This window comes from Sapajus apella, unplaced genomic scaffold (assembly GCF_009761245.1).
Source record: "Sapajus apella isolate SASKATOON/1434 unplaced genomic scaffold, GSC_monkey_1.0 scaffold13, whole genome shotgun sequence".
NCBI lineage: Eukaryota > Metazoa > Chordata > Mammalia > Primates > Cebidae > Sapajus > Sapajus apella.
The window spans coordinates 8,248,057-8,266,751 of NW_022436953.1; the positions used below are offsets into that span (position 1 = coordinate 8,248,057).

An 18,695-nucleotide genomic window follows, 5' to 3' on the forward strand; every position below is an offset into this window, starting at 1 on the left:
ACAGAAACTGTAGTACCACTTAAACAACTTCCTCTCGCTCTGTTCTTCACACAATTAAATTCTTTTCTTTAGCATCTGAGCAAATATGGGGATTTCTAGTTATTCCCTTCTTCTTCCTTCTCCTGTCCCATCATAAAAGAAATAGGGGAATACTTTTTATCTCTCCCTTGAGAGCCTTGTTATTTATTTATAAAGGTATATCATAACTCCTGTCACCCAGAGAAAGATATGTGTCTTGCTCCACCACCCAAACTTGTTCTCCTGAAGCAGGGATGGGTAATGCCAAATTATATGCTCCTTGACCATCATGAGCACCCTAGCCATCAGTGGCATGCCTCAACAGGTGAGCTGCCCTTGTCTAGTGCAGTCTTGACACTGTGACTTAGTCTCAGCTAAGCCTTTTTAATAGGAGATTGCTTGTACATAGCTGAGATCAAACATACTTCATAGTTGAGTTGTTATTGCCTATATATTCATTAATATCATTGCTCTTTAAGGTAGTAGATTATGAGCTGTGCAGTAATGATTTGGGTATAGATAGATAGATAGATACATATCATCCTGCATTAAATAGTTTTATCTTGACCAGATTCCTAATTGCACTTCAGTACTGTGATTGATGCTGAACAAGGAACAGTTTGAACTTGATCTTGGCCTTCTGGGAACTTGAAATCTAAGAGAAGTATGTGAAGGTGGAAGGATGGAAATCCAAATCAATATTGGAAGGAAAAGTGAAGCATCTGGGGATGGAATCTAGCATTTTCTGAAGGGCTGCTATGTGCGGGTGCCAGTCTTGGTTGCTTTATTTGTGTCATCTCATTTTCCCCTCATGACTTTGTGAATTGGAGGTTATTTTTATCTCTCTTTTACAGATGTGAAAGCGGTGATGAAGAGAAGTTAGATTACCAAGCTCACGCAGCTAATAAACTGCAGAGTTCGTAATGAAATAGAGGAACATACAGATGTAAGGTAGTTGAGTCTACTGTATTATTGATGTTAAAATCAGGATATTACAGAGTTTGTGAGTGTGGTTAGGTTGAGAGAATCAGAGCAAAAGGGTGGGAGAAGGTAAAGACATCAGCTTTATTTCATTTTAAAGTGATATAATTTTACAAAAATAATAGACAACAATTAGTGCACTGATACTGTGTGCCAAACACTGAGCTGTAACCTTTGCATTCAGTGTCTTATTTAATCTTCGTGGTGACTCTGTGAAGTTTCTACTATTATGAGCCACATCGTAAAGATGAGTAAATAAAAGCATGGTGGGGCTCAATACCTGGCCCAGGTCACACAGCTGGTGAGTGACAGAGCTGCAAGTCCTATGTGGACCATCTGACTTCAGAGCTCTTCACTTGATGAGTCACAGAGCCCACTTCTTCAATGCATAGCAGCAAGGAAAGCAAGGCCTTGGCAATATGAGGTTGAATTGCTGACCCTATGAAGGCTAAGATGGGTTTTCACCTCTTGGGCCTTTTTTTTCAGTTAGACTGGCACATTCTTTTCTAGAAGCCTTTATTGAGTATTTGTACTTAAGCTCTGGTGTTTCCAGGCAAAGAACAAGATGAGTAAAGGCTTAGAGGTGAGAAGTAACAGGGTGTTTTTGGGAACTAGGAGAGGGAGGAAGAGATGGGGCCAGATCACAGAGGCATTGCATAGCCTACTGGCAAACTTGCATGTTATTTTTGTAGGCACTGGGAACCCTTAGTAATTTTGAGCAAGGGAAACATGTAATTAAAAACGGCATTGATTGTCCTCAAAACACCACAAAATCCATTCCTCCTACTGCACGAGAGGGAAAAAAAAAAGGCTCAGAGAGGCTGAGCCTTTGCCTGCAGCTGCTCAGCAACTTGTTAGTGGAAGGAGCAGCAGAAGCCCACACTGCTGTCTCTCCTTCCAGCTCTGGGAGCTGCCGGCAGCCTTCCTTTCACTCTGCCTGTTCCCTTCCCACCTCTTGTCCGCTCCCTCCTGGCACAGTGGAGTCCTTTCCATCATTAGAGCAGCCAGTGGGGTTCTGTTGTAATTAAAGGAAGCCAACAGGGAGAAGCAAAGCAGAGCAAGGGAAAAAAGCAACCACCAACACCACACAAACTCCGTAACAACTGCTGTCTGTCGCCTTTCATGGGCACTTGCTTGCTTTAAATACAGCAGAGGGAAACCCCATAGGATGGTGTGGGAAAGCAGGTTATTAAGTTGCCTTCAGGCTGGCAGAGTAGGAATTTACTTCTTTTCTTGTCCTCCCTACCCTGCAGTGCAAAACTGATCAAATATTAAAAGTTGAAAGAGACTTTGAAGGCCATTTAGTTCAACTTCTTCTCCAAGGCAGGGCTTCCTCCATTGCCTTCCCCTCTCAGCATAGCGTCTCTGATATGTTGTTACATGGTGGCTCCCCCACTTCCCACCTAGCTCTCTACATTTTCTGGATGAAAGCTCAGGTAGGATGGGAAGACATTCTCACTAGCAAAATACTGGCCACATAGGCCTGTTGTCATTTATGGCAATGACTTTGGAAATGTCTAATTAATTCATTTATCCAGTTAGCCTCTTGCTCCCTGAAATGCGTCTTCTTGGTTGCTGAGCAACTAGGACAGATTTGAACACATGCATGCTGCTGGTGAATGAACCAAGAGTTTTTTCCTTCACCCCGGAGGCCCCCCACTCCTCTTTCTCTTTTTATTTTTTCTGATGCATAATAAAGAAGAATATCTCCATCATTCCCCAGCCTTCTCGCCTCCTCCCCACCCCCCACCAGCCTCTCTGAATGTGCATGCTGCCTGCCTTAAAACATTTCCAAAGGTAACTTTTATGCCAAGCATTTGTCATGGACAAGGAGAATGACAGGATATATGGGCACACAGAGATGACTTTGTAAAATAATGGAATTATCTGGGCTAAGGCATGACTTGGGAGGAGCTTTGCTGGTTGTTTGGGGAGGCAGGGTGAGGGCTGGCTAAGGGTAGGCTCAGACGCATTGGGAAAGAGGGTGCAGTCTGTCTTGGGGTGATGTTGCATTAAGTGCAGCTCGACTAGGCAGCAATTCCATCTGTCTTTACAGTGTGCCCTTCATGGGGGAATTGTCAGCCATCCCCAGCCTGGAGTGCATTGTGAGCAATAAACAGGAGCGGGACTTAAGGTGAAAATGAAAGGAAAAATATCAACCCAGGAGGGCAGCAAAGTGCCTTGAGGAATCATCCTTGAAGTGTAACACGTTTCTGTTTAAGGATGTGAAAATGCCACAGTCTGCTTCAGTGAGTTAGAATGTTAGAGATAGACTTTGAGCTCAAAATTCCACCCTTCTTCATTTATACAGGTGAGAAAATCAAAGCTCAGGGAGGATAAACTGTTTGCTCAGTGTCTCACAGCCCCAGCCTGCTCATGTCACCACATTCCTCCTCTTAGATCTCATTTTAAGGGGTCCCAGTCCATAAAGTTAGTTACTTGAGTCACCAGAACTTACTTTAAAAAATTTGATTTTATTTTGGAGTAGTTGAAGTTGGCAGTGAAGATTTGCAGAGCTCAAGGATCTTGGCATCTATCTCCCCATTTACCTTGATATGTGTGTATAGCAGATGCTAGGGGCACATGCTTGTGCCCAGTATTCAGATACAAATTAGGAAGGGTCCCTTATCTTCAAAGAGCTCCCTCCACTCCCTCATGTGGTGGAAGAGATTGTCAGTGAAGGAGGAAGCAACTCCTTCTCAGAGACATTAAAGAAGCATTTAGAGAAGGGGAGCTGGGTCATTTGCTGGGCCCAGATCTTATTGTGAAGGGGCGATGGGGATGGGATGGGGGTAGGGGACATTCCTGGTCAAGGGGACAGCTTGGGCCGAGTAAGGAGGCATGAGAGATGGTGACATGTTTGGGGACTGGAGAGTGACCTGGGAATAGAGCCTTCTAGCCATCTGGCTTTTCTCTGATATATGGTAGATGGTTTGGTGCTGCCCACACTGACTTCTGGTAGACACTGCCTCTTGTTTTCTGGAATAATAAGAAAGCACAGTTATCTCTATGCATGTGTCAGTATGAAAAAGCATATGTCAGGTTTCCTGGATGGAAATGACTTCCCTTTGAAGTTAGTTCATAAATAATGATGAAGCCCATAAAAGTACACATGCACCGCACACATTTAGCTACTGCTTGTGTACTGTGCTTGCTGGGAGTAGAGCCTTCAGCTGCCCAGAGAAAGAGTGAGGGACTATGCACCCTCTAAAGCACTGGCTCCTAGAGTCTCCTGTAGGGCCAAGGGAGACCTTTTATGGAACAGGGTCTATTCCTTGGCACTCACAATTGTAGCCATCACTCAGTCACTCTGAAATTCCAAGAAACATTCACAGAAAAAAGTGGCCTATGACAATGATTACCCTGACCAAGCCTTTCCAAGGCAGCAGATGCTTCTTTAGTTCCAAGTGTTGCCTGCCATGATCAAGTTCATCCTCCAGCAGTGCAGCTGCATTTCCCTGGTGGCAGGCATTCCTTTTCCAAGGTTGGGTTTACTTTTAGAGGGCCCAGAGAAGGCAAACAGCATTGTGGGTGCTCATTAGAATAAAATGCCTCTGGGAATATTCTTAACAAGGTGGGTTGAGTTTCTCTAGGAATTAATATGGGCTGGCTGCTATTTTTCTGGTAAGACTTGTTACTCTAAAATGCATATGGGGCTGAAATCACAATAGTCTGTGTTTGGAGCAATCAGACACACATGGCAATCTAAGGCTCTGGTAAGGAAGAGTCCGTGGGTTTTTATTCAATAAATATTTGATACATCAGGCTTTGATGGATACAGACACTGTCAGCTTGGGTTTTCCTAGACCAAAAGGTGACGTCTCTGGTAGTCACTGCCTCTTGTTTGTTCCTTTGATTTCCTTTGACGAAAAACAATTCTTGTCTTGGTAAGGTCTGTTAAATCTGCTCTTTTCCAAATGGGGCTGGTAGTGCATCGTGGACAGAACTGGAACTTTCTCTCCCTCTGGTCATTCCTTGCCATCCCCTGGGTGATTCCGTTTCCCATTTTCTGGGATGTGCTGATAGGGCTTGTCTCCCGCCCCCTCTTATATAAGGAGGCAGAGTGCATCTAGTGCCAGATTTTATTCAACCCTGTAACAATCCCCCCTTTATGACATCACTGCTCATCACCATGGAAACATTTCCCCCGAGTCACAGAGACTGGATTGTGGCATCATAGCATCAGGCAGGAGGAGGAGAAGAGGAAATGGGAGAGGATTGAAACTGCCTGGAGGGATGAAATACCAATAAAATAGTATGCAGTGGCAGAAATGTAGGATTTTTTTGTCCAGATGCTTGAATGGAGAGTCTAACCATGGCCCGCAGGAATAAACCTTATCTAGCATAAGGAGGAAGAGCTTTTGTGGAATGTAGACCTGGGACCTTTTGTTCCTGTGCAGTATTTCTTCAGGGAAATGTAATAATTTTAATGAGAGCTATCCTGTATTTTATTTTGTTTTAGAGACAGGGTCTTGCTGTTGTCCAGGTTGGAGTGGAGTACAGTGATGTGACCATAGTTCGCTGTAACCTCAAACTCCTGGGTTCAAGTGATCCTCCTGCCTCAGTTTCCCAAGTAGCTGGGACTACAGCTGCATGCCTCCATACCCAACTACTTTTTTAAATTTTTTATAGAGATGAGGTCTCATTGTGTTTCCCAGGCTGGTCTATCCTGTATTTTATATGCATTTCTTATTTGATCCTCACAAAGTCTCTTTGAACTATTGGGTCAGAGAGGTTAAGTAACCTGCCTAAGGTTACACAGCTAAAAAATGGCAGAGCTGAAAATTATTAGGGGCATAAGATGTAAACTGTGTTTTCATGCAGCTTAGAGTTGGGAGAGAGAGAGAGAGAGAGATGAGAGAGAGAGAGTATGTTGGAGACAGTAATCAAGTTAATAAAGTATACATAGTTAAAATTGTGGTAGGTGTCATGAAGAGAATAGACAAGATGCTTTCAGTGAGGAGATACTGGAGTATGCATGAGAACTACTTATGTTTGTATGTTATTACATTTGAGACAAGGCTCTGAACCTAGTCAGTGTGTACTTAGATATGCAAGGCACCGTGCTCATATATGTACAGACCTTCCCAAGCTCACCTGCTGGGCCCCACGACCAATACCCTTCTGCTTAGCTGCCTTTCTCTGCATATGCCCCATCTACCTGCACCCCCTGCTTCTCCATTTGTCTTCTCCCTTCTCCTGAGATCTTCCTGCCTGCCCTCCTCCCTTGATGCTGTTTCTTCCTGCTGATCTCTGATCTCTTTCTCTAGACTACAAACTCCTTAAGAGAGAGAGAAAATTGCTCCCCTGTTTTACATCTTGATTTACCCAAAGATCAAGCTCTAGCCTGATCTAGGTCTGCTTCTATGGTCTGCTGCAGAAATAAATGAGCAATGTCCCTTTTTAAATAAAAAAAAAAGACTACATTTTTTGCAGTTAAAAATTACTGTCTAGTAGACTTTTCTTATCAAATGCTGGCTTATAAATAAATGAACAAGTAACAAGTGAGCATTAAAACGGAACAAAACCCCAGAGTAAATGGCCAATCCTATGTAGTTCTACAGCTTGTTTGGCATTGTTGTTTGCATGGGTTCTTTCTAATTGTGATTTCAAGCTGTATTCATGTGATCTAGCTATCTTTTCTCTTAATACAACTGGTCTCAGTCTGCAGGATGGTGTCAGTTAGCTTAGTGCTTCACAGGGTTCTAAGAGCTGGGGTTGTTTTACCATGGACCTCCTCTGGGAGCTGCTGTCCTGGTGCCACCTGGCAATAGATGGATGTAAGGAAGCCTCATACTTTCCATTTGTGTCACCTTGCTGAGCTTTTCTCGATTCATCTCAGTTTTAGGAGTGTGTGCTACTTGAGTTCAAGGCCCCTTCATTGCACTCCTAGGATTTAAAGTGGGCAGGTTGGTCTCAATTTGGTCTCCAGTTTCTGGGCTGCCTGACTTAGCTGAGCACCTTACTGGTTGGAGGTCTGCAATTAGACTTCACTGCAATGGCCATGTGTATGTGTGTGTGTGCACGCACATGCATGCACACATATAGATCTTCATTAGTAAACCGTATTAAGTGCCTTTATAATCCAACCTTGTTCTTTCCATGACCTACATTAACTCGATCTGACTTCTAGGGGAGCCTTTCTGGATCTGCTTTATTGACTTTATCAGAACCGTTTATGGTAGGCACATCTGAAACTACTAAGTGAGTTTTTTTCCTCTTTTTATTTTTTAAGTGCTACATGGGGAGTCAATAGTGAATTAAGATCACAGGCTTTGGAATGAGAGACATAAGAGTTTGATCCTGGTTGAGCCTCTTACTAGGTATATGATCTTGGGCAAGTTACTTATATTCCCTATATTTAAATGTCTTCATTCACAAAATAGACATGAATATTAGTACCTACTTTATAATGTTGATGTTCAGATTCAGTGAGATACACTTGTAATGTCTTACCATGATGTCTGTCTCATCAAAGTTAACTATGATTAAGTGGGCCAAATGTATTATTTGCATATTTTCCTGAAAAATTATGCAAACACTTTTTGAACTCAGCAAAAAACTTGTACTATAGCACAGATCATATCTAGACTTTCTCAAGTTTGAATTAGAAGGGTCAGAATAATTGGCATTTTAATTGTTTGCCATTTACAGGCACCACAGGTGAAGGGAGTCTAGGAAGAATAATTCCTACTTGGAACTAATTCCTGAGACCTTTGTCAGATATTAGAGATATTTTCCCAAGTGTGATTCTGACATTAAGACTGTTAAAGCAGATTAAACATGTGCAGTCCCCTTCCTCTGAAAGCAAAGAGTTATCTTCCAGAGGGGAAGTTCAGCTGGACGTGTGTCTGTGTTGATAGGCACATACACTTCAGCAGAGAGAAGTGGTAAGAATAAGCACTGCCACTCAAAAGTGGCTCTATGACTTTAGGAAGTCAATTCCTCTTTCTGGGCCCCCAAATCCTCAGTTTAGAAGGGGACAGAGGGGTAGCTACTATATGCTTTTTCCCTCCAGCATGTTTATGGATGTATAACATACATGCACTAGAGTGCACAGGTTAAAAAAATTTATTTTTTATTGTGGCAAAATACACATAAAAGTTTACCATCTTAACCACTTTTAAGTGTATAGTTTAGTAGTATTAAGTACATTCATAATGTTGTGCAAGAGTCATTGCCATTCATCTCCAGAACACTTTTCATCTCGCAAAACAAACTCCATACCCATTAAATAATAACTTCCCATTCTACCCTACTTCCAGCTTTGGCAACCACCATTATACTTTGTGTCTCTATGATGTTGAGTACTCTAGCTACCTCAGTAAGTGGAATCATACAGCATTTGCTTCTTTATGTCTGGAATATTTCACTTAGCATGATGTCCTCAAGGTTCATCCATGTTGTAACGTGTCAGAATGTCCTTCCTTTTTAAAGCGGAATTATATCCCATTGTATGTAATTACCACATCTTGTTTATCGATTCATCTGTTGATGAATGCTTGGATTGCTTTCATATTTCAGCTGTTGGGAAAAATGTTGCTATGAACATGGGTATACAGTTTACCAGTATCTCTTTGAGATCCTGCTTTTACTTCTTTTGGGGATATGCCCACAAGTGGAATTGTCACATTATATTGTAATTCTATGTTTAGTTTTTTGATGAACTGTCACACTATCTTCAATAGTAGCCGTACCAAAAGTGCCCAAGTCTTCCAATTTCTGCATGACCTCACCAATACTTACTTTTTTTGTGTGTGTGTAGTCATCTGAATGGAAGTGAAGTAGCATCTCATTGTAGTTTTCATTTTTATTTCTCTAATGATTAGTGATATTGAACATCTTTTCCTGTGTTTATTGGTAATTTGTATATCTTCTTTGGAGAAATGTCTATTCAAGTTCTTTGCCCATTTTTGAAATTGGGTAGTTTGTTTTGTTGTTGTTGAGTTTTGTGAGTTCTTTATGCATTCTGCATGCCAACCCCTTATCAGATGTATGATTTGCAAATATTTTCTCCCATTCTGCAGGTTGCATTTTTACTCTGTTGATAGCATCTTTTGATGTATAAAATTTTTTAATTTTCATGAACTCCAATTTGTCTGTTTTCTTTTGTTGGCTATGCTTTTGGTGTTATATCTAAGAAATCCAATGTAGTGAAACTTTTCCCATAAATTTTCTTCTAAGAGCTTTATAGTTTTAGGTCTTACATTTAGGTCTTTTATTCATTTTGAGTTAATTTTTATATACGGTGTTAGGCACTTAATTGTTTTCTATGTCAATATCAAGTTTTCTCAGCACCATTTATAGAAAAGACTGTCACTGGTACCAAAACAGAGATATAGACCAATGGAACAGAACAGAGGCCTTGGAGGCAACACAGCATATCTACAACCATCCGATCTTTGACAAACCTCACAAAAACAAGCAATGGGGAAAGGATTCCCTGTTTAATAAATGGTGTTGGCAAAACTGGCTAGCTATGTGCAGAAAGCAGAAACTGGACCCCTTCCTGACACCTTACACTAAAATTAACTCCAGATGGATTAAAGACTTAAACATAAGACCCAACACCATAAAAACCCTAGAAGAAAATCTAGGCAAAACCATTCAGGACATAGGCATAGGCAAGGACTTCATGACCAAAACACCCAAAGCATTGGCAACAAAAGCCAAAATAGACAAATGGGACCTAATCAAACTCCACAGCTTCTGCATGGCAAAAGAAACAATCATTAGAGTGAATCGGCAACCAACAGAATGGTAAAAAGTTTTTGCAATCCATTCATCTGACAAAGGGCTGATATCCAGAATTTACAAAGAACTAAAACAGATTTACAAGAAAAAAAACAAACAAGCCCATCCAAAAGTGGGTGAAGGATGTGAACAGACAGTTTACAAAAGAAGCCATCAGTGAGGCCAACAAACATATGAAAAAATGCTCATCATCACTGATCATTAGAGAAATGCAAATCAAAACTACATTGAGATACTGTCTCATGCCAGTTAGAATGGCGATCATTTAAAAACTCTGGAGACAACAGATGCTGGAGAGGATATGGAGAAAGAGGAACACTTTTACACTGTTGGTGGGAGTGTAAATTAGTGCAACCATTGTGGAAGACAGTGTGGTGATTCCTCAAGGACCTAGAAATAGAAATTCCATTTGACCCAGCAATCCCATTACTGGGTATACATCCAAAGGATTATAAATCATTCTACTATAAGGACACATGCACACGAATGTTCATTGCAGCAGTTTACAATAGTAAAAACCTGGAACCAACCCAAATACCCATCGATGATAGACTGGACAGGGAAAATGTGGCACATATACACCATGGAATATTATGCAGCCATCAAAAACGATGAGTTTGTGTCTTTTGTAGGGGCATGGATGAACCTGGAAACCATCATTCTCAGCAAACTGACACAAGAGCAGAAAATCAAACACCACATGTTCTCACTCATAGGCGGGTGTTGAACAATGAGAACACATGGACACCGGGAGGGGAGCATCACACACTGGGGTCTGTTGAGGGGAAATAGGGGAGGGACAGCGGGGGGTGGGGAGTTGGGGAGAGATAGCATGGGGAGAAATGCCAGATATAGGTGAAGGGCAGGAAGGCAGCAAATCATGCTGCCATGTGTGTACCTATGCAACAATCTTGCATGTTTTTCACATGTACCCCAAAACCTAAAATGCAATAAAAAAAAAAAGAAAATACTGTCCTTTTCTCATTGAATGGTCTTGGCACCTTTGTCGAAAATCATTTGACCATTTATATGAAGGTTTATTTCTGGACCCTATTTCCATTGTTTTATGTATCTGTCTTTATGCTAGTACCACACTGTTTTGATTACTGTAGCTTTGTAGTAAGCTTTTATTCAGGAAGTATGAGTCTTCCAGATTTGTTTTTCTTTTTTAGGACTGTTTTAGCTATTTAGGCTCCCTTCAGATTCCATATGAAATTAAGGATGGACCTTTCTATTTCTGCAAAAAACATCATTGGGTTTTTGATAGAGATCACATTGAATCTGTAGATTGCTTTGGATGGTATTATTTTGGTAATACAAAGTCTTTTGTTCATGAACATAGGGTATTTCTATTTATTTATGTCTTTAATTTCTTTCTGCAGTGTTTTATAATTTTCATTGTGCAAGTCTTTCCTGTCCTTTGATAACTCCTAAGTATTTTATTATTTTTACTGCTATTATAAATGAAACTGTTTTCATAATTTTCAGATTGTTCATTGCTAGTGTAAAGATATGCAACTGATATTTGTCTATTAACTCTGTATCCTGCTACTTTGCTGAATTTGTTAGTTCTAATCTTTTTTTTAATCTTTAGAGTGTTCTACTTACTACATCATATCATCTGTAAACAGAGATAATTTTACTCCTTTCTTTCCAATTTGGGTACCCCTTTTTTTTTCTTGCCTAATTGCCCTGGTTAGAACTTCCAATACTGTGTTGAACAGTATTGGTAAAAGCGAGCTTCCTTGACTTGTTCCTGATCCTAGAGGAAAAGTTTTCAGTCTTTCATGATTGAGTATGATGTTAACTGTGGGTTTTTTATATATGGTTCCTATTATGTTAAGGTAGTTTCCTTCTTTTACTTTTTTTCTTCATCTTCCTCCTCTTCCTCTTCTTTATTCTTTCTTCTTTCTTCCTTCCTCCTCCTCTTCATCACCTTCTTCTTCCTTCTCCTCTCTCCTCTCCTCTCTCCTCCCCTTTCCTTCCTTTCTTCTTCCTTTTTTTTTTGAGACAGAGTCTTGGTCTGTTGCCCAGGCTGGAGTACAGTGGCACAATCTCAGCTCACTGCAATCTCTGCCTCCCAGGCTCAAGCAATCCTCCTACCTCAGGCTCCCAAGTAGCTGAGACTACAGGTGTGTGCCACCATGCTTGGCTAACTTAAAATTTTTTTCCCCAGTTGAGCCTTGAGATTACTGTAGTCTGGCTGACATCTTTGAGCTGGAGGACCCAGGTAAGATGCACGTGCATTCTTGACCCACAAAAATTGTGAAACAATAAATATCTGTTGTTTTAAGCTGTTCAGTTTTGGAATAATTTGTTACATGGCAATAGGTAACTAATATGTATTTTGTGTCAAGGTTTTTTTTTTTTTCATTTAACATTATGTCTGTGAGATTCATCCCTGTGGATATACATAACTTTACTTTGTTCTTTTTATTTCTCAATAGTATTGCAGTGTAAGAGTACATCCAAATTATGTATCCATTCTGTAATTCATGGACATTGGACTTGTTTCCAAGTTTTGGCTATATGAGCATTCCTGTGCATTTTTTGGACATATGTACTAATTTCTTTGGAGAATATACCCAAGGTAGACTAGCTCGATCATAAGATTTTAGTAGATACTACAAGTAATTTTCCATAGTAGTTGTACCGATTCTGTTCCCTCCAGCAATGGATGAGATTTCCAATTATGTCACTTCCTTGACAATGCCTTTTTTTAAAAATAGTTTTTCATTTTAGTCATTCTGTCAGGTATGGTGATATATCCCATTGTGGTTTTTAATTTGATTACTGATGGATGTTGAGCATTTTTTTATATGCGTAATGGCCATTTGGCTAGCTTCTTTAGTAAAATGCCTGTTCAAGTATTTTATCCTTTTTATATTGCTTTGTCTATTTTTAAGTTAGATTTGTAAGTTCCTTATTTTCTGGACTTAAGTTCTTTGTCAGATATATTTATTGTAGATATCTTCTAACTGTCTGTGTCTTGCTTTTTAATTCAATTAGTGGTATATTTTTACAAAAGGATGTTCTTAATTTTAATGAAATGCAATTGAGTAATTTTTTAAGGTTATAAAATCTTTGTCTATCTCAAGGTCAGGGAGATAGTCCCCTGTGTTTTATTCTAGAAGCTTTATTGTTTTAACGTTCACATTTATGCCTGTGATTCTTCCAGAATTTGTTTTATGTGTTGAGTGTCTGATGTAACAAAGGGGGTCAATTTCATTTTCTTTTCTCATATAGAATTCCAAATGGCCCACAACCATTTATTGGAAAGATGTCTTTGTTGCAAATCAGGCATCTTACTTGTGTGTTCATTTATAAACTCTCTATTTGGTTCCATTGGTCTGCTTTCCTATCCTAACACCAACACCACACTGTATTAATACTGTAGCTTTATAATCAATCTTATTATTTGGTAACCCAAGTTTGCCAATCTTATCTTTTTTTTTTCTTCATGTTTGTCTTGGCTCTTTTGGACTGTCTGTGTTTACATATACATTTTAGAATCACTTGCCAATTTCCACAAAAAATTCTGCTAGGATTTTGGGGTAGGATTATATCAGTCAGCTTGGGGAAGATGAACCTTTTTAAATTTTCCTTAATTTCTTTCAGCAGTGTTTCATACTTTTCAGTTGAAAGGTCTTCTGCATCTTTCAGTAGATTATTCCCAGGGATTTGGTGCTTTGTGATACCTTTTTAAGTGGGAATTTAACATTTTTTATTTTCTAATTTTTGTTCCTAGTATTATCTTTAGATTTTTTAGGATTTTCTTTGCATACCATGATGCCATCTGTGTTATTCATATCTTTAATTAATACATTTTATTTTATTTTCTTGCCTTATTATACAGGTTATGACCTACCCACAGTGTTGAATAGAAGTGGTGGTAGTGGGTATAATTCTCTTATTCCTGCATTCAGGGGAAAACATTCAATGTTTCTCTAAGAATCATTGTGTTTGCTATAGGGGGTTATGGATACTTTATACCAGCTTATGGATAAAAGCCTCTTTTTCAAGTCTAACTTTTGATGACACCCTCTAATTGTAGGAAAAAAGGAAAAGCTAATATATAGAAGGAGTAATGATGATAACATGGGTAAGAACAAGAGAAGCAAGAGAGAAAATGAGATAAAGGAGTATGTTAAACAGGAGAGTAAAAGAAGAATTTCTTGGGTGCCTCCTATGTTCCAGGCACTCTGAGAGGTCAGGTAACTTGTGATAAATCACAGGGCTAGTGAGGACCAGAGGCTGCAGGAGAACCCAGGTCTTCTGAGAACCAGGGCTTATTCTTTCTACTGCACTCACAGGGAGAGTAAGCAAAAGGGAAGATTTGTAAGAAAGAGAACAGTTACTCCTAAATCCTCCTATGAACCTAGGGCATCACTTCTTTTTTCTGTCTCTCTTCATCTTTTTTCTTCTGTTTCTTTCTCAATCGCATCTATTTCTAGGACTTGACTTTGATCTTGAAATCTACCTTGATCTCATTGTCTCTCCAGTGGCCAAATGGTAGTGTGTGCCTTCTCTCCACTTCCATCCGGATCATATGAGGTTCTTGTGCTCTGAGACGTCTCTTATTTTAATTCAGCTTTTGAGACACCCATTACATAATGCCAGTTGACCCTGGTCACTCAGATCACAATGGCTGGGGCATGAGATTAATGGTCATGTCTGGATCCTCTTTGGTGTCTTTGTCAGCACTCTGCAAATCATGGCTATCCAGCAGTCACTGGGACACAAAGAGTAAGAAGGTTGAGTAAGCTTCAGGCTGCAGTGAAGGCTGTAACTGCCTCTGAGAAGCCCAGTCATTTGTGATGACAAGTTATGTTTATCTCCTGTGGCTGTGGACTCTGTTTCAAACCCAACCTGGGCATGTTTGGAAGAGAGGCTATTCCCGTGTTGCCTGAGCTTTTGGCAGGTGGGCCGGCTTCCCTGTGGGTTTGCGTACTCTTTTGCAAAGTCTATCCTGAGGCTATTGTTTGGTTTTCTATTCTTGACTGAATTGGGATGGTTCCATTTAAAGCAAAAACAATATAACACAACCTTAAAAAAGGACTGAAGAAGAAACAGAATAAGGAAAGATTGAATGCAAATGTGTTTTGCTGTGTTTTAATGTGTTCAGGGTGTTCCTCTCACATTAGCCAGCCTGTCGCAGCCTGCCCAAGAGCCTGGCGTATTTGCTGTGTGGCAGAAAAGGTTGCTGAAGAAGAGGCTGAGGTTTGGGCTGAGAAGTTGCCTGAGGCCTCCTGAACCATCATCTTCATTATTGAAACATTAAACACCCTTTGGTCCCCAGGGCTTGCTATTAGAGCAGCTGGCTCAAAGAGTGAAATGTGGTAGGAATGAGGCCATTATCTGCCACCATCCTGTTGTTCTGTAAGATAGTACTCTATATCCCACCCCACTAGCCAGTTGTCTTGGAGTGTGAATTTCTGAAGAACGTGTGGCTAAATCAAGATCATCTATCTTCATTCCTGGAAACATAGGTGGTGGGGAGAGAGAGGGAGAGAGAGAGGGAAATTGCATATGCTTAGCAAAGAGGGCCAATCTCATTATTATATTTAAAATATTTGTTTTCCTCTTTTTTGCAATGTTTTAAAGTATGAAGGATGATGACCAGACATTAGTTTAAAGCAGGAGGCACACCCACTTCCTAGGAGCTTGCAATCTAGTAATGACAGAATCCACATCAACGTTAGACACGTGTGCATGGTTTGGCCTTCAAACAATTAAACAGTTGCGAAGATGCCAAAATTAAATTTCTTAACTGGGCATAGACCCACTGAATCATCAATAAAGATAATGTACTTTAGGAATACACATGAAAGACATCTTTAGGCTTTAGTAATAAAAAGCCCTGTGGAAGCAAGGAGGTTCTCTTTATTTGGGATTGACTGGTTGGGTGAACTAGGAGAGTTGAGAGCTGAGAAAGCAGCTATTAAGTGCATTCATATGTGTAAGCACGTGCACATCCTTGGCACATAGTAAGTGTTCTGTCAATATTAGTGAATATGACTATTATTGATGGAACAGAAGTAAAGATTAAAAACCAAGTAGGGCAACCAAGTCCCTAGGGTCAGAGTGTCTTTCATTTAGGATGAAAGAAACTGGCCAGTGCTGGAAAGCGAGTTAGACTGGATGTGTCCACATATTTTACCTAGCTCTTTGATGATTCTTCTGTGCCTAAACTAATGGGGCATGTGCTCAGGACTTGCTGCCCCTACTGTTAGCCTCCTGAGGGCAGGGACCACATCTATCCCAGCAGTTCCTAGCCAGTAAAGTATGAGATGCTCAAAATATATTATTGCAATAATTGAATGATGTTTTCAAAATGAGTCAGCAACATCTGTGGTATCCCTCAAAGTTGATGCTATCTAGGTTTTTTTTTTTTTTTTTTTTTTTTTGAGACGGAGTTTTGCTGTTGTTGCCCAGGCTGGAGTGCAATGGCGCGATCTCGGCTCACCGCAACCTCCGCCTCCTGGGTTCAAGCAATTCTCCGGCCTCAGCCTCCCGAGTAGCTGGGACTACAGGCTTGCACCATCATGCCCAGCTAATTTTTGTATTTTTTTAGTAGAGACGGGGTTTCACCTTGTTGACCAGGATGGTCTCGATCTCTTGACCTCGTGATCCACCCGCCTCGGCCTCCCAAAGTGCTGGGATTACAGGCTTGAGCCACCGCACCCGGCCCGCTATCTAGGTTTAAAGAAATGATAGCCACATGCCCATCACAAAACCCGGCTCTATCTTCTCCTCTCCCAGTGTTGTGTTCAGGTCTCGAAGTCCAAGCCAAACAAGAGAATCATACACTGAGGGAGAGCAGGACAGGGAAGGATACTGGCACCTTATTGTAAAATAAACCATTACAAATACAGGTTCCTTTACTCTGGAGGAGAGAAGACCTTGGGGACGAGAGCTATAAACACTTGAAGGGCTTTTATACAGAAGAAGGATAAGAATTGTTCTCTGCAGCCTCAGAGGACAAAAGTTAGAATGGGGATGAGAAGTTGTAAGGAGGCAGATTTAGTTGCACCACAAAGAGGAGCTATGCCATGGAGAGAAGTGGTTAGTAGAGTCCTGGGATCTGTTCGGGTACCTGTTGAGTGGTTAATGCGTGTGTAGGACTTTGGAATCTACCTTCAGAATTTCGTTTAAAGTAGAAATTAAATAAGATGAGAACTGAGGTCTCTTTTTTGTGGGGAGGGAAATAAAAGCTGTTGGAGTGGCCTGTGTAGACCAATTAGGGCTGCTGAGAACTTTGTCTGCTTTGAAAGAGAAATGAAGGGACCCACCAGTTACTATGAATCAGGAGTATTACCAGATGCTTTCTTTACATGAACTTATTTATCTCATAACACTGTGAGGTTAGTTTTGAAGGAAACATACTCGCAGAGGTAGAGTAAGTCCAGGGCTCATCTTTTCCTGTCTTAATCATCTCCTGGCACACTATGTTGTTAATTGGATCCCCTTTACACCAAATTTACTTTGTCTTCATCTAAATAAATAACTTGTGGGTAGAATATCCCTGCTTCAAATTGTTCTGGAATTTTCTTCTGGGGCTTGGGGCTTGGATGGCCCTCTAAGCACTGGATTTTACCTTGTCAGTCAAGACTTTCTTCTCTTTCCTGCAGAGTCCTTGCCGAGGGCTCTTGATTGCAGTGTTCCATTTCTTTCCCTCTGCCTTGGTGGAGGGCTTCAGAAAGCCTTCTGTTGACCTTCTTTTAATTGCTAATAATTATTCAATTTTATATAGCCCACAGTGATAAATATTCATGAAAAGCACAGTGTATCAAGAGCCAACACTTTAAGCTATTGTGTTTTTTAATTAAACTGAAACATGGGATTAAATGCAATAAAATGAAAAAAGAGAGAGCATATGTTGTTATCTACTTCAGTCGTGCTGTGAGATTGTGTGGGAGGCAGATGGGAAACCTTGACCCGGGTGCTGCAGTGTTCTGTCCTAAAATATGTAAAAGAGTCCTCTAAAACATCTGTACCTGGCTGGATTCATTCATTCATTCACACATTTACTCGTTATTTCACTCAGCACACATTTACTGATTGCTACCATGAGTCTTCCTAGTGCCTCTCAGAGGGATACAAATAGACTGGAACAGGGACCCCAAGATGCTCACTGTGAGTACTAGTTGAGGCAGCTGCATGAATCAGCCATGCCAGAGTTGCATGGTAAATACAAGTAAGCACGTAAACAGCATTTGCACGGGGCTAGTGAGTGAGCCAGCAACTGCCTGGGGTGGTAGAGGTGGTGGTCCCCATCAGGACTTAATAGTTTATTAGTCCTGCCTTCAGTGCATCTTTTCTCAGCCTCAAGAGTCTCATCTCTAGGGGTGTGCCAGAAGCAGATGGGCCACTGACCTTCTCCTCTTCCCCTGGAGAGGCTGTCCCATGTGTAGACTCTGAAGTCAGGCTGCATGGGTTCAGATCCCAGCTTTGGCACTTTCCAACTGCATAATCTTGGGTGAGTCATTTAACCTCCCCATGTCTTAGTTTCCTTATCTGTAAAAGGGGGAATAGAACCTACTGTACAGGATTGATGTGAGGACTAAACTAGTAACTAACTGCACTTGAGAGGCACAGACCAATGCCTGGCACACTGGAAGTGCCAAAATGCTGACACGCGTTGTTATTTGTGACGAGGACTTGATCCATGACTTTCAGGTTCTCTGGAGGGCTCTTGTGAGGTTTTGTTCCGTAGGAGGCAGGCAAGCTGCAGGTGCGCCCTTGTGGAGGGTTCGGAATCGCTTAGGTTTTCTTCGCTCCTGAGAGCTCCTTTCAAGCACCAGCAAGAGGGAGGCAACGAAAAGGTTTAGCAAATACCTCTCAGACCACCGGCCTCCAGAAGGAGCAGGAAGCCAGACAGTCCCTGCGGGGAACAGAGAGCAGGAGGGGCAGGGGCCAGGGCAGAGAGCAAACTCCCTAGG

General features: G+C 41.0%; 1 protein-coding gene and 1 long non-coding RNA gene across 2 annotated transcripts in view; one reads left to right on the forward strand and one right to left on the reverse strand.

The window, feature by feature from the left end:
- SORCS3 (sortilin related VPS10 domain containing receptor 3) overlaps positions 1-18,695 on the forward strand; it is a 605,284-nt gene that overhangs the window by 26,556 nt on the left and 560,033 nt on the right. The window lies entirely within an intron of this gene.
- LOC116553905 lies at positions 3,454-5,133 on the reverse strand. The gene is made up of 2 exons (XR_004269959.1): positions 4,760-5,133; positions 3,454-3,978 (listed from the first exon to the last, which is right to left on the reverse strand). It is a non-coding gene; the product is annotated as an uncharacterized LOC116553905 (long non-coding RNA).